Genomic DNA, 16,317 nt, shown 5'->3' with positions numbered 1-16,317 from the left:
ATGTTGAGAGGATACAAAATGAAATAAACTACAGCTGAGAGGATGCAGTGGGATGAAGTGCACAGGAGAATATCACAGACAGACAATCTAAAGGCTAAAGAGGTCTTGGTTATGCCAAATTCAGTGTCAGCCCTGTCTTAGAGATGCAGAAAACCCAGAGAGCACGCATTTTAATGGGGAAGATGCCATCTCCAAAGGGTGAAGATTGTTCCTGTGGGGACAAAGCATCTAACTTGTCTTACATATAAAATGCAGAGCTCCATATAGTATATAAACAGATATACAGTATATCCGTGGTATTAAATTATCATAGGGAGAGATTTTATTAACTTACTAATTTATTAGGAAAAACATGTCTTAAAAGGCTCCTTAGGAGAGCAATGATGAAAAAGAGTTTGAGAAACACTGTCATAGGGATATAGGAGCTCAATCTTGCCCCAGCGGGTTCACAGGGGAAACTGGGGAGGGAGGGTGGAAATCGGTGAGAAATCTCTACCTTGACTCCACCCCCTGAGCCAAGGCAGAGCTGTCTGAATACTTAGCATCCACCCTGACATGGCTGAGGTAGGTATTTAAAGAGCTGACGGCAGAATATGAAACTCCCAGATCTTGCCAGGCTACAGAGAGAGCCTGCTGAGTGGCAGCTGGGGAAGAAGCACGTTCTGCCAGCTTCAGAGTGTGCATTTAACTTGAAGGTGGGGATACTCCAGGGCCTGAGTTAGAAGTCAGGCGTGTACAGACAGAGCTGGGATTCCCCAAGTTTGCTCTACACTTAAGGACAGATGTGCAAGGCCAAGCTTAGCCTTAAGTGGCCAAAGATTGCAAGCCTCTCCCTTCTCATGGAATATGAAGGTATTCTAGAAGGAAATGTTTTGGCTACATTGGGCTTTCTGTAAGCCAAGAGACTGGAAGGGAAGGACAATACGGTAACCAAAGTCTGCTTAGAATGACGACATATTGTCTGCTTTGTGACTGAGGAACAGATGGAGACAACCAGCAGAGTTCTGGAGCCATCCATGACATCAGACAGGGAGTCTTCTTTGTTTCTATTAGAGTTTCTATGTAATTGTTTTGTCCACCCACAAACAGTTGGAGTCTTGCCCAGTATCTGAGACTTGGGAAGGGGGTGGGAAAGCGAATAGAACCAGAGGGGGAGAAAGGAGGTGGCTTGCAAGGAAAGCATAAAATGTGAAGGATGCTGGAGGAGAGCAGAAGAGAGGGTGGGTGAGAGAGAGAGAGTGCAGAAAATGAAGGTAAGCCGTGGGTTATCAAGGCCATTTTAGTTAAGGAGATGGAAAATATGAAGAAAACTGTGCTGAGGACTAATTGGCTAGATATGTAATTTTCTCTAATTATATCGTATGAGAAAATTATGCATATTTGTATATGCCAGAGACTGTATATCCCATAAAACATGCAAACACACGTATACTCATCTTATTATACATGTATGGGATATTTGGGTAGGTAATTTTCTAATTTGATAATTATTTAATGAAGCTCTTCTTTCAAGGTACCTTGCTTTGAACGTCTTTGTGTTCCTATATGTTCAGCAGAAAGTGAGAGGATGCATACTTCCAAAAATGGAAATGCATCAAGGTAGGCAATGAAAACTCGATGAAGCTGTCACCCTTTAGATCTTCAAGGAATTTCTTGTGAAGGGTGAATAATACTCAATATAATTACTTGCTGAAGGATTAGGATATATTTTTTAATTATAAGTTTATACAGGTAAATGTTTATGGGCTTGCTCTGGCAAGCCTCAAGAGAGGTGAAGTTTTAAGTCTTGCGGGAGGAGAAACAAGTCCACAAAAGGAAGCAATATCGTTATCCCACGTCACTTAATGTGAAATCAGCTTTGGAATCTATGTTCGTGCCTTTTATGGTTAAAAAAATGGAGACAATTTGCATTTGTAATATGTGCTCAGGTTCATATCCAGTTAAATCCAACTAAGCTCGCACACCCATGTCATTCTGACAAGACTGAGGAGCAGATGAAACTCAGGATTCTCTATGCCATTCAGACCAGCATTACATCTACACCTACACGATCTAGTGGAAGGGCAGAGATTTTCACCACGTGAAATTCAAGAAAGAAAATGCCTCAATTTTCCATTTTTCTGATGTGTTTTAAACATAAATTGTCCATGCCATGTTCACCACCTTGGTAAAACAGAATTCAGCCCAATCTAAGTTTCAAGAGGGAAACTATTTAATTACACGAGGGTGCTAATATGGCATGGAGAAAAAGAATTCTTTGTCATAAATCAAGGATGCATCATTGAAACCACATGCTTAAAAAAGAATAGCTTCCATCTTCATAAGAAAAAAAATTACAGTACTTGAATGTTGCAAGCTATTGTGCCCAACTCCCTCCATTTTTCCCACTTAGAGGGGGAGAGCCCACCTGTCATCAGGGCATTTCTCTCCACAAATCTCTATCCGTTTTTTAAAAGGCGCTGCCAGAAGCCAAGCTCATTCCTAAAAGCACAGGGGCTCCAGCTTTGGGAGGCTGATTCTGCCCTGCAAGCTTACACATACCCAGGGATGAAATTTCTTTGCATGAGCTGTGCCTTACTGTTTAGGTTTCTAAATATGCTTTTGTTTCTTTGTTGGCTGGTTGTCACGAGTTCACCACTATTCTGTATAGAACACATGTGAAAGAATCCCGTAGTGTCATTACTAAATTCAGATTCTAAGTGAGTATTTAGGCATAACAGAAGTGCAAAATGTGAGACAAGTCTGCTTTGTCCAGGCTCAATAAATCTACTCTGTTGTTTCCTTTCAAACACTCCTAAAGAATTTTTTTGCAATTAAGACCTTTTGTTCACAACAATTCCTCCAACATGTTTTATTTTACGAAGGAGCAAGGGTTAAAAGAGGTAAGCAAATGCCACAATTTGGTTTTCTGCTGTGTTTTCTTTTCTGTTGGTTCAAGAATTGGGGGTTGTTTTGTTGCTGTTTTCTTTTTTCAAAATCCAGTTAACACAAACCCTTTTCTAATTGAAGAATTTGGCTTTGATGTCATGTAATGAGCCATTCCTAAGGAAGCACAAGTAGAAATAAAATGAAGTTATGCTGCAATTATTAAATCATCTTTCCATTATTATAAAACCCAAAATATGGTGAAATGAAAGTCATCTGTTCTCTATTCAGAGAAATTAATATATTAAAAAAAACCCATATGCAAAATTGTGATATTTGTGGCTTTAAATAAGTGATCACTCATTTCTCAAAAGAAATATTTTGATGAAAAAACAAATTTCCAGATAGAAATACATAGATAAGAAAAGATTTCTTTTCTAGAAAATTTCGTGTTTAAACATATAACACCAATAATTATGAGCTTTCTTTTAATTAGACATATATTTGCCCCTTCCTGAGGAAAAACAAACTGTATGGACAGTTGGTTTTCACAGTATTCCTCCTTAATTGGAATAGAAGCTAAACAGACAAAGATAAAAGCCATATTTGAACTGAAGTAGTGGATCCTTTCCTAAGACCTGGGTCACTATGGCTACCACAAAAACAAAGTCAGAAGATCATGAATCATACACGAATGAATGCCAAATGTTTTTTCCCCACCTGAGCAGATATTTGAAAAGGCAATATTAGCTTGTAAATAGGCCATATGCCATGTGTAATCCTAGCAATGTGTTAAAATATTTAATAGTGAAATAAAAAATCACCAAAAGATAAAAAAGAACCTGTTTCTTCCATACCAAAAATTAAAGGAAAAGACAAGAAAAGAATTTGGTGAAAGAAAAACAGGCATCTCATTTGCTCTAAATAAATGGACTGAACTGATAAACATGGAAGAATTTCAATTTCTGCAAACTGCAAGGAGGATTGCAATGTTACTAAGAAAGAATTGTTGGCATGCAAAACATAAGCGGGCCTGTTTGCACCATCTTGAAGAATTGTGCATCACCATTCAAGAGCTATTCAGAATTGTTCTAACTTCACTAAAAATCCAAGAGGGGTTCAGAGTGATCTATAGAGTAGGAACCCATTCAACCAAAACTTATTGAAATCCAATTTTTATGATGCTGCTGGAACTTGAAGGTTTTTATTCAGGCAGCCATGGCAAAATATACTCTAGAGAGATTATCCTGCCATATTAGCCCCTATTAATAATAACAACCCTTTAGTCAGCTGATCTGGTGATCCTTAACATGTTCTCTCTAATATAACCTTTTAAATGGACAACTCCAAATATTGATACAACCATTAATAATAATGCTTATTGGATAAAAGAAAACCTTTACAACACTGAATTCAGATAATCTGGGTTATTTTTCAAGTTTCCTCACTTCTCTGTATCTTTTACGTAGATGATGCCTAAAAACATCCTTCTTAAATTCCACGTCAGTCTTTAAAGTCAGTGCATCAAATTGCGCCAACTCACACAGCCACTTTATGGTCGATAACAACCTCTATAAACCTATTTCTTCATCTGTAAAATTAGAAGACTGAATTGATTGATCTCAAAAACCCTTTCCAGATTTACAGTTCTTGTTCTAACAGCAGAAGAAATAGAGAAAAGCTTCAGACAAAGTTGGACGGGAAGCTAATATTTGTAATGTCACAAGGAGCGATTAGCTCAGCAATTTCCATTAATAGGAGTCATATGGTGAAATCCCCAGAGCTATTTAGAAACAAATTTCTGATTGCTTAGAACTACAGGTAAAGCCAATTTACTTCAACCATTTTTTTGTTTTTAGAAAATTCAAGGTATTTGGAGGTTAAGCCCTGTCTTTTCTTGGGATGGAAGAATAGAGAGACATTTGGAGAAGAAAGCTGTGTTTTTCAGATGAATATTGAAAAAGAACTGAACTGAGCAGGGGATGGGTGGAGAACAGGGCTGTGGATCAGCATGTGACAAGTATTTCAAGACCTCATAGTTTTTTATTGATGGTAGGCTAGCCCTCCAACTGTGTTTAACATCCTAAATGATGAAAGAAGTATTGAGATATTATTAGCAGTTGTATTCATCATTTTATTTTGAGTTCATCATGGGATAGCTGATGTAAGACGCGACAAATGCCAAAATCAAGGAGAGGGGACACTAATCAAAGGAAGTTGTCAAAGATTTAAAACGAGCATTCCAACATGTTCTCCTCCATTAAAAGTGGGTATGTTTGGATGGAGAGGCTGTGTAGGGTGTTGCGAAGAAGTGTTGTTTTTTATAATAACACGCATTTATAAATTGTTCCTAGAAAATATTGCTAGATGGTTCATATTTCTGTAAATATGAAGAGTTTCAAATTACTAAGAATAGGAATTGAAACAGAATGAATGCTTTCAAAAAAAGGAAAGAGCTTTTGTATTTCACATTCATATGACTCACTCTTGAATTGTTCTTTAAAAATACTTACATGATATCCTAGGAATAAGATAGATAAAGTTTGAAGAATTTATTAAAATTTTTGAGAATAAAAAATTTTTAAAGTAAAGTCTACTGAGGAGTTACAAATTACATTTGATTCATACAATATTAGTATATAATAAGAATTCAACAGTCAAGGCAAACGAATGTGTTTAAAAGTTAAGAATTGATAGAAATAACAAAGTAACTCTTCCCTCTCCATGAAATCTTCTCTGATAATCCATAGGTAGTTTTAGATATTCTTTCTCCCCTGTCGCTAATGTATATTATGGTATAAACTTATTGTAGTGGAAATGTTTATTTACAGGTCCATCTGCTCCTTGTACTAGATGATCTTTATAATCAAGGATTGTCTTTACCTTAGCATCTTCGTGATTACTGGACACAGAGGAATTCACTAAGAATTTGATCAATGGTTTGGTATTGCTTTGATTTATTTTTAATGCAAAGAGAAAGGTCAAACAAATAAATGATCTTACTCAAGTCTTTAAAGCTCTGGATGGTAATATTGGGATACTTATAAATTAGAAAGCTAAAAGACAAACGACAGCCTGAGAGAAAATATTTGCATTAAATAGTAAAGGGAATATCCCTAAGAGACAAAGAACTACAAGATAACAAGAAAAATACAAACAGCCAGATACAAATTAAGCATAATTGAAGGATATGAATTAAAAATACAAATGGCTAATAAACATATGAAAAGAAGATAAACTCCACTAATTTTCAGAGAAAGTCAAACTAAAACAATAGCAAGCTATCATGTTTGTCTGTTTTATGGAACAAAATTTTAAAAAGTTAATAATATCAATGTTTGGTAAAAATGTGGGAAAACGACTACTCATACATTTTTAGTGGGAGTGTAAAATAGTACAGCCCATTTTGAGGCAAGGGGTTTTCAATTTCTAATCTATTGAAATTTAAAACACATGTGTCCTTTGAACCAGCAATTTCACATCTTGGAATTTATCTTAGAAAAATACTTGCACAAAGAAGCATGTGTCTGAATGTTCCTGGCAGCATTTGTTATATTAGTGAAAAATTGGAGGCAATCTAAATATCTATTAATAAGGTGCAGTTAAATAAATTGTGGTCTGTCCATCTATAGAAATCTGTACAGTCATAAAAAAGAAGTGTAATATGTGCCCATTGACAAGGAAGTATATCTGTGACATAGTGTTCTGTGAAAAAGAAAGTTGTGAAAGAGTATATACAGTATGGGTTTTTTTGGTAACATATATAACCACAATAAAAATTATGCATACTAGAGTTTGAGAAGATGCATAACGTTAATGATTATCGACGTCTGGACATGTAGGAGGCGGCCAGAGACTTTCATTTCACTTTTACATAGTTTTACATTGACTAGTGTTGCCACTCGACAATTTTTAAAAACCCCATGTTTTAAAAATATGAAATGAAGAGGGAAGACTTTGTGTGCTTGGAATTAAATATGTTGTTTTTTTATCTTAAGTATTTCTAATGAACACAATACATGTGTACGCTTTAAAAAATCAAATAATACAGGAGGGTTTTATGAATTAGTTTGGATACTTTGGGTTGCAAGCAACAAAAGGCTTGAAGCAACTGACTGAAAAAATAAGCAATAATTATCTGACATTACGGTATGTCAAAGGGAGGGCAGGCTTCGAGGCTGGTTGATTCAGCAGCTCAAAGTTGTCGTAAAGAACTCACATTCTTTCCAATTCTCTGCTATTAGTGTGACTCTCACCCTCAGATGGCTTCAGTGGCCCTAAGTGTCCCATCCAGATAAGGCAGCATCAACAGGAAGAGGATACAGTACATGTCCTCATAGTTCTCTCTAAGGAGTGTGGGGCACTTCTCCCAAAAACACTCCTTCCTCCACCCCAGGAGCCTTCTTTCCCATTCCACTGGCCAGAATAGACCCCAAGAAAAGGAAACGTGATTACCCTAGGAGTTTTAGGTAGGAGTGAATACAAACAAAATCAGGACTGTCTTAGGAAGGAAGAAAGAGTGAATGGTTATGGGATAGTCAACTAACAATGTCAATTACAGTATGTTAGGAAAAAGAATAAGCCTTCCTTGCTCCATCACTCTTCTAGTCCCTCTCATTGGAACAACTATTAACAATTCCTTGGATAGTTACCCCTGTATCTCTAGACAATATACTCGTAATGCTATACCTTGATTTATGAATTTTAGGTTTATCTATAGAAGTTAATAACAATTTATTTACATTCTCCACCACTAATGCCACTCTTCTTCCAAACATCCTGTCATTATTCTTGCTTCCCCTAAACATTACCTTGTAAATCTAAGAAAAAATATATTTACATTTTTTATTTCCTGTTCAATCAACCCAAGGCAATATCGTATGACTCCACACTTTCTCAGCTGAAGTATATACCCACTCCCACCATTTCCCACAGCTTCTTCCCCCAATTACAAACATTCCAGTTTCTATCATCTATACTTTTATTTTCACACTGACAAGTGCATAACATTCTATAAGCAGAGGTAAGTTTTCTGTGCTTTGGCTAAAGATTACTTCTAAAAGTTGAAAATCAATAATAGTGTTTATATTAGCATGATTATATAAATATTGTTCACTGGAGTTTCCTTTGTGTAAGCTTTTTTTTTTTTTTGACACTTTTGCTTTATTTGTTCTTGAATCATTTGCCTTTATTATATTCTTAATTTTTGTCAGATTCATCCCTTATCATTTATTCTCTGTAGTTTTGTGGCTGCCCTCAGAGTGATCCCTCCATGAGCTTTTTCCTCCTTCCATCTGCCCCGGTTGCCTCTGTGGGCCTACTGGGCAGCTGCCCTTCTGGAACATCCTTCAATTGTTCTCCTATGTGGAGGCACTATTTACTTGAGTTCATGCCTTTTATTTTGCTGCAGAATATCCTCAAAAACTGCTGAGAAAGTTGGCTTGGGAGGTTGAATCTCTGAAAAGAGTTTTATTCTGACTCCATGCTTGTCTGATAGTTGGGCTGGTTTGTATATCACATTCTCAGCTTTGAAGGCTGAGTTTTGTTGTTGTGTAGCATCCAGAGTGGCTGTTGAAAAGATGGATGTGACTCGTATTCTGCTAATTTTGAATATGAAATATATATATGCTTACACATGTATTGTCTCTGGAAGTTTTAGAGACTTCTCTTTGTCTTCAATGTTCTGAAATTTCACACTGATGTTCCTAATTGTGGATTTTTCATTCATTTTCTGTAGATGTTGTTGACGTCTTTCAATCTGAATGTCCACGTCCTGCTACAAGAACTTTTCTTCTATTACTTTTTTGATAATATGTCTTCTCACCTGATTTTACTTTTCTTTATTTGAAACTCGTTATTTGGAAAATACACTTGCTGGATTGATTATCTTGTTTCTTTTAAAATCTTTTCACATATTTTCTTTCTTGCAGTCTTTTGACCATTTTCTGAAAGATTTTATTATTTACTTTCTTTTACAAACATTGTATTGTTTTTTCTAATTTCAGCAATAATTCTTAAATTCCAGGAGGTCTTTTCCTTTGTCCATTTTTCATATCATTCTACTTTTTCATGGATATAATATCCTCTTGGATATCCATCTAAGGATGCATTTAGAGGTTTCTTCGTTCTCTTTTGCTTTCTGAATTCTTATTTTCTCGGAGGTTAATTTTTCTCTTTACTTCTTTCTCTTTCATGCTGCAGGGTTTCTACAAATGCTTTTGTTTCTTAGCTGCCTTATTATGTTAATGAATAAGGCAACATAAAAATTCACTATGCACTCTAGCATAGAGACAGGGATTCTCAACCAGCAATGTTCCCCCTAGGGAGAACCAGCAGGGAATGGGTTCTCATGCTTTGGTGCCCCTAAATGGTAGAATACGGAGGGTTTTGATGTGGATTGTCAACTCCCATTCCATCTGCCCTAATTTCTTCCAAATACTTACTTCAGTTTCCTTAGAGAACAGCCCTTTCCTTTCTGTGGTTGTGATGGCAGGGCTAGTGTTGATGGACGACACCTTGATGCCAGGCATTTTGATCCTGGAGTTCAACTGGGTTGTGCTCAGAATTTAATTTCTCTGTTGTTAGTCCCACAAATTTTCTTTACCTTCAATAATACCTGCCATTTCTAATCCCAATCCTCTTCAGGGTTCTTTAGGGAAGATAGTCTCCAGTCAGAGCCATAAGTCTATCCACGTAAACTCATGGCTATGCTGTCCACTTGCCAGCATCATCATCAACCAGTCCTTCATCCCATGTTTGTCTCCCAGAAATCTGTTAAAATATGTTGTCTGTTGATGTCCCCATCACCACAACTTTCTTATTTTGTAGGATTTTATCTTCTTTATTCTCTACTACTATTTTAGTGGGATTCCATAGTGGGTGGTCGGGTAGAGATAAACACATGTAGTCAATCCAACATCTGAAACCAAAAGTCACAGATAAGCTTCTGGAGACAAATTTTCATCTCCATTTTAACATTATATTTACAGAAAGCACCTTCTAATGCAATATTTATTAAATCCTCACCACAATTTCATGAGATACACAAAATCATCTCTAATTCACAATTTACAAAGATCAGATGCAGTAAGATTGACTTCTTCAAGGTTAAAATACTAGTTAAGTACCATAATTCTACCACCACCAACAAAACTATCCTGAGAGATTACAGCTTTAGAGATGTGATTTCAGTCACTGACATATTTTAGGATGTACATGGGTATCACGTAAAGAGCCCTTGGAAGGAAGAGTCAAGAGGCCTAAAATCTAGTCTAATTTCTCCTAACTAATCAACCACATCTCCATGGACTTTTATTTCCTCATCTGTAAAGTGATAGGATTGGACATGATGACATTCCCACTGTCCTTTCTAACTTTAATGGTTGATGTTTCTATAAACCTAGAGAATATGTCTCCACTGATACTGTTTTGGACTTAATAAACATTACTATAGAAGCATTTTATGAGCATGTGGCTGTGGATTCAAGCATACAATGCCTTGCCCTTAGTGGGATGGGCTTCATCAAGAATTTTCTCAGGGCAGCAAATTAGGTCTAATAACATTTAATAGTGAGGACTCTTGCCTAATTGGGATAGTCATGCTCACTTAATTGAGATGCCTCTAGGTGATTGTGCATTATATCTACAGAACTTGAGGTGACCAGAGACTGGTGATGCTTTGGGCTTCTTCAAATAATTCTGTCAGTGCCAAGTCAGCAGAGCAGCACAGAGAGAGCAAACTCTTCTCCAGAAAAATCATCTCTCCTAGGTGAGAAACATCAATTCTCCCAGGAAGAAGATTACTCTTCAGTTCTCTAGGAAAGATCAATTAGTAAATGGCACTCACTTGCACAGAGAAGACTTCCCGATGAGAGGCTGGTCTAGCATGCTGAGTGTTCCACATAGGTGTGTACCACAGCAGACACAGTTGCATGGTGTCTGCCAGAGAGAATCTTATTATCTACATTACAAGACAAACCCATATAGAGAAAAGAGGCAAGAGCTGAATCTTAGGCTTAAGTAAAGGGAAGACTTCAAACATATACATACACATACTCATGCTTATTAGCCAAATTTGAAAGAAAAGAACAAGGTCATAGATTCTTCTTTACAACCTCTATAGCTTCAAAAGAAGGTGCTGAATTTAACATCTGGCTGTTTTTAGACATCAGTCTTCTCTCCCTGTAGATTGAATGAGTTCTCTGTTTCTTTGGTTTCTTAACCTGATGCTGTATTGAGGTTTGTTCCCATTGTTATGAAAATCTTGACTTTTTTCAATATGGTTCATTCTATCTCCTCCACACGGCCTATATGATAATATTTTTCTTATAAGTAGCATTTAGGTAAATTTTGTAACAGAGAAATTTATTTTAAGATATAAAAGAAAGCACACAAATTTTTCTCATTTTTTTTTGGACACATTGACCCATGACTTGTGAATTGATTCCCTTCTGGTGGTGTTTTGGCTTCATATATGATATATGTTTACATCTTATAATAATTAACATGTCCTATAATAATCATAATATTTCCTGAGTGGTTGAACACTCCACACATACAATTTGTTCTTAATCCAAATAATCCCAAATCACATGTCCCATATAATAACTGTAGTTGCCAACAGCAGACTCCTACGGCTTAATTTACTTTTTTCAGAGGGGTGGAGCTTTTAGATAATTCATTTAAAAAGTTAAAAGTGTAAGCTTAATTATTGCTTTTCAGCAGTTTACAGTACAGTTGGGCTTACAACACCATTGAAATTCCTTCCACCCCAAACAGGAATGCTCCATGCCCTTGATTTAACCCCCTCTGCACCAGGAGCGCACCTTCACTATCATTAGCAAAAGTATTTTACAGCTCACTGCTGGTGCGAGACTGACTTCTCTCTACTTATCTCACCCAGGCAGTCACGCTGGGGCAGGTGACAAGTGGAAGTTAAGCGAACTAATATGCTGAAGTCAGGTGGATTTCAACACCTGGGAAAGACCTGAGTGACTCGTTAGCAAGAACAAGCATTTATTTAGGACTCTTCTTCCTTTCCCTTCAGTACCTCCTTGCCTCCATGTCTGACTTGTGCTGAGTAGTGAATTGATAGTTTCGCTAGAATGGAACTCAATAATTTTGGATACAATGAAACATTCATTAACATCAAAAAAATCTATGATTTCGATTTTAAAATTTTAATTATTTGGTCCTTGCTTATAAAATCCTCAGTTTATTGAGACAGGGAATGTTTGTTTTATATTAGTTTAAAATACTTTTAGTGACATTGGAGGATTGTGTCAATTTGGAAAGCGGAGCAATTATGCCATTTTCCAATTCAATACTGGGTTCCCAGTAGGTATTCAATAAATGATGATTGTTGTTGATTAGACAGCTGCTGCAAATGTATTTTCTAAAATAACCCATATCATACCTTATCAGTATTCTGGTCCATCTGCTGATTGTTAAGTATGCCAACAACTTCAAGTATTAAATAAACTGCCTCAGTCCAGAGTTGATGTCTTTCTCTTCATGGCTGTATATTTTACATTTATTTATTCTTCTAAATAAGGTCATCTTATGACCTATTGAATTCCTAAGAATCTCTACTTACTTTGAAATTCAGATTTATTGGATCAATTTATAAGGTCAAAGTTGTGCCACCACTGCACAGGAAGAAGAATTTCCTCAGCTAGAGGCTCGGGTTGCACCTTGTATGCATTCCACAGAAGAGTTTTAAATTTAATTCTGGACTTTAAAAGAAGCTGGACAGGAGCAAAAGGATTGTTGATGGAATAATAAGGAAAGCAAAGTTCAGGGAGAGCAGGCTGGTCCAGTATGCAGAAGTGCCACCGTTACTAATGCATCTGCGATTTTCCTTAGACCTCAGTTTCATGATCTTTACAGCAGAGGCACTGAACTCAATCTCTCCGGCTTTATAATATGATGTGAACGTTTTTGGCTCCTCACGTAGTTCTTCTAAAGACATCTTATAAAGCTATGGTGAGCTTCTGAACCCAACAGCTGGTGATGTAACAAAGGTCGTTTGCAGACTTAGGAAATACCTAAATGTATTTTATAAATATGAAAGTCTAGAAAAGTTGAGCAAAGATACAAAAGCATTTTATCATTATAAAATCTAGCAAAGATATAAAAATCAAATCACATTTAATTATATGTTTAAATAATTGTCTTTTTCAGAAATATGCTTTAAGAAATTGAGACAATGTCAGTAAATCTCCATATTTATTATCTGCAATGGACTAAATTGTGTCCCCAAAATTCATATGCTGAAGCCCTAACTCCCAATGTGACTACATTTGGAGATAGGGTCTCTAGGGAGTAAAGTTAAATGAGGGTATAAGCGTGGGGCCCCAATCCAATAGGCCTGATGGCCTAATAAGGAGAGGAAGTGATCTCTTTCTCTTTCTCTGCATACACTCAGAGGAAAGGCCATGTGAGGACACAACAAGAAGATGGCCATTTACAAGCTAGGAAGAGAGGCCTCACCAGAAACAGAACCCAGTCAGAACCTGATCTTGGACTTTCCAGCCTCCGAAATTGTGAGAAAACAAGTTTTTGTTAAGTCATGCAGTCTGTGGTATTTTTGTGATGGCAGCCCAAGCTGACCAAGACATTCTGTATATTTATTAAAAGTACAAAGAAATGGATAAAATATTATGCTGTGAAGGTCCATGGGAGTCCTCAGAATAACTATCTATCTACAATGTTTGGCTGCCTGGAAATCACAGCATCTAACTCTAAAATAAATCACTCTCTTGGTTTGCAGGAGGGAAAGTCCGACTCTGGTAGGGCTCTAATTACCATTAGACTTTGTGGAATTAATATTCAGGTAATGTATGCCACATGTATAATTTTAAACTAAACAACGGCAGAGTCTATCTATTTACAAACACTAAAGATAATCTCCTAAGATTCATTTTGTCCAAGATAGAGAGGGGTACAGGGGTTCCCTCCATGGTGGAGAATACAGTGGGGTATCCAATAGGGCTGAAATGTCATCACTACCAGCTTTCACTGATTTGCAAAGGATGTTCTGCCTTCTCTCAGAGCAAGTGAGCACAGGGACAAACAAAATACATTGCAGAAGTTAGAGATGAATGTCACCTTCCTAGTTATGAGAATCAAAAGAATGAAATTGAGGCATCATCCACAAGCACAGAGAAGCTAAAGGTTAAGTGACTTGCCCACAGTGCTCAATGACAGGAAGTAAACAGAGTCAAAATTTGAAACCAAGTTTCTCGAATTCTATCGTTTAAGCTCTTATCCAGTCTACTACACATAACTCCTCTCTCTATGTGGAGAATACGACTGGATCTATAAAATGTATGCCACAGATTCCATGGCATAGCACAATATTTTATAATATCCAATAATGGGTACATAGTGCTCGATGGACAACAAACTGAAATATGAGATTTTTAAAATTCTAAAGCCATTTCAAACAATTGCATGTTAGAGAGTAACCGGTTTCCTTCCTTTATAAATTAGCTGTTGTGTAGACGAGTCAAATGGTCCCCACATATGTTCAAGACAAGTAAACAAACTTATTTACTTTCCTTGGTTAGTTCTCATTTTGTTATCTCTTATAGAGGTGCATTCTTGAAAGAAAAATAATCATTTGGCTGTGTGACCCTTGTCAAAATCATTTGTAAACACTCTTCCATAATGGAAAAGAATCAACCTTGAAGTAAACTAAAACACAGTTATTTTTCTTGACTGAAGGTGCCTGCCTAAAAAAGAATTTCAATTCCCTTTCAACTATCAAAGACGTTATATTTTATTTGTAGCACACAATCATTTGGGGAGAAGTAACAACAAAAAGCAATCTCTGAATTTCTAAGAAGATCACGAAGGTTATATTGAGTTTATATGTCTGAAATTATGTAATACAGATTTTAATGTTACTTGAACTTGCTCTTCATTTAGAAACCCTTTGTCTTATGAGCAAAATCCACCAGGGTTAATTATTCTTAATTGTAGTTTTTCACGTAGTTTGCAGTGTTGAGGCTATTTCCCCAATAAACGGGAATAAATTATTATTTTGAACAATTCACAACTTGAGAATTTAAAACTTTGCCATAGTATTTTTCCAGAATCCCATTTGCCTCTGACAAGTTGCGTCATACTCTCCAATAGATCTTATGAGTACATTTTGCTCAGCCAAAGGAGTGCTTAGGTAAACTGTTCCACCGAGCCCCACAACCCTGGAGTTTAGAGTAAGAGTTGAAAGCAGCAATCCTGCACTACAGGCTCAGCACCGAGTCCACTTACTCTGGGAATGGTGCTGGATGGTACCAAGAACAAGAATATTTAATTGGCTTCAGGTTTTGTTTCTTTTTCTTGGAGTGAAATCTTGCAAGAAAATAATAAACAGGCAAAAGTTGAGGGCAAATAAAAATATCTAGTGTGGAATTTTAAAGATCTTGAACAAATACTTTTTTTACTCCTCCCAACTGTAGAGATTACCATTTTAGATAGGTGAAACTAGATCCTAATTAAAAAAATAAATCAGACTTCTGGGAAACAGATATTAAAACTTACCATACTAAGAAGTGATGATTCTTGCTATATGAAATAGTTTCTTTGTGTGTTTCCTAAATTCCTCCTGTTGCACTTTATTGTGCATTTCCTCTCATTGAGTTCTCAGTAGAAATGAAGTCCCTTGTTAGAGAATATGAGAGGATCTAGTAACCATTTTTTAAACAAGAAATTTTCGAAGACTGGATGATAGCTATTGTTTCTAAACATTGTCTTCTCTATAATGAATAATCTCACTTCCCTGAATTTTTCCTCATCTTTCATTTTAAGATCCCTGGTTACTTCACTCTGAGAACTGGAAGGAGCGAGAAACAATGCTCTAGAGACAATTCTGCCACAAATTAACTGCATGCCTTTGGATGAAATACTTCAACTTTCCTGAGTTTCATCAACAGTAAAATGTGGTGTGGGAATAGAATTATCTCTAACTATTGTCTATCTCTAAAACCAAAGCTCTGATGCTTCCCTGAAATCTATCTAGTTGTCCCACATTATTTAGGGAATCTAAAACTGGACATCACATGCTAGTGCTAAGTATAGACGTTAGGTCATCACTGTGATATGTTTTATTACTATTTCTGAATCCCAGTCTCAATAATATTTTTAAACAATTGTACTTCAGTGGTAATAGAATCATTTTCATATCCGTGTTACCTCAAGACTTTTTTCCTGCTAATCTTGCTCATCCTTATCAGCTTAGAATTTTTCAAACTTTGTTTTTAAGTGTCTCAGGTGAAGATATACCTAATTAACATTCATTTTGCTTGCTACTGATTATTCCTCCAACATATTATTTTATTATTATAATCTGGACAACCATGGACTGGACAACCTTTCCACCTGGCAACACATCATTTACTCCCTTAATTACTATTCTCACAAATCACCAAGGGAAATATTTAGCAGTAT

Source organism: Equus przewalskii, chromosome 17 (assembly GCF_037783145.1).
Source record: "Equus przewalskii isolate Varuska chromosome 17, EquPr2, whole genome shotgun sequence".
Classification (NCBI taxonomy): domain Eukaryota; kingdom Metazoa; phylum Chordata; class Mammalia; order Perissodactyla; family Equidae; genus Equus; species Equus przewalskii.
This window is presented reverse-complemented; position numbering follows the sequence as displayed.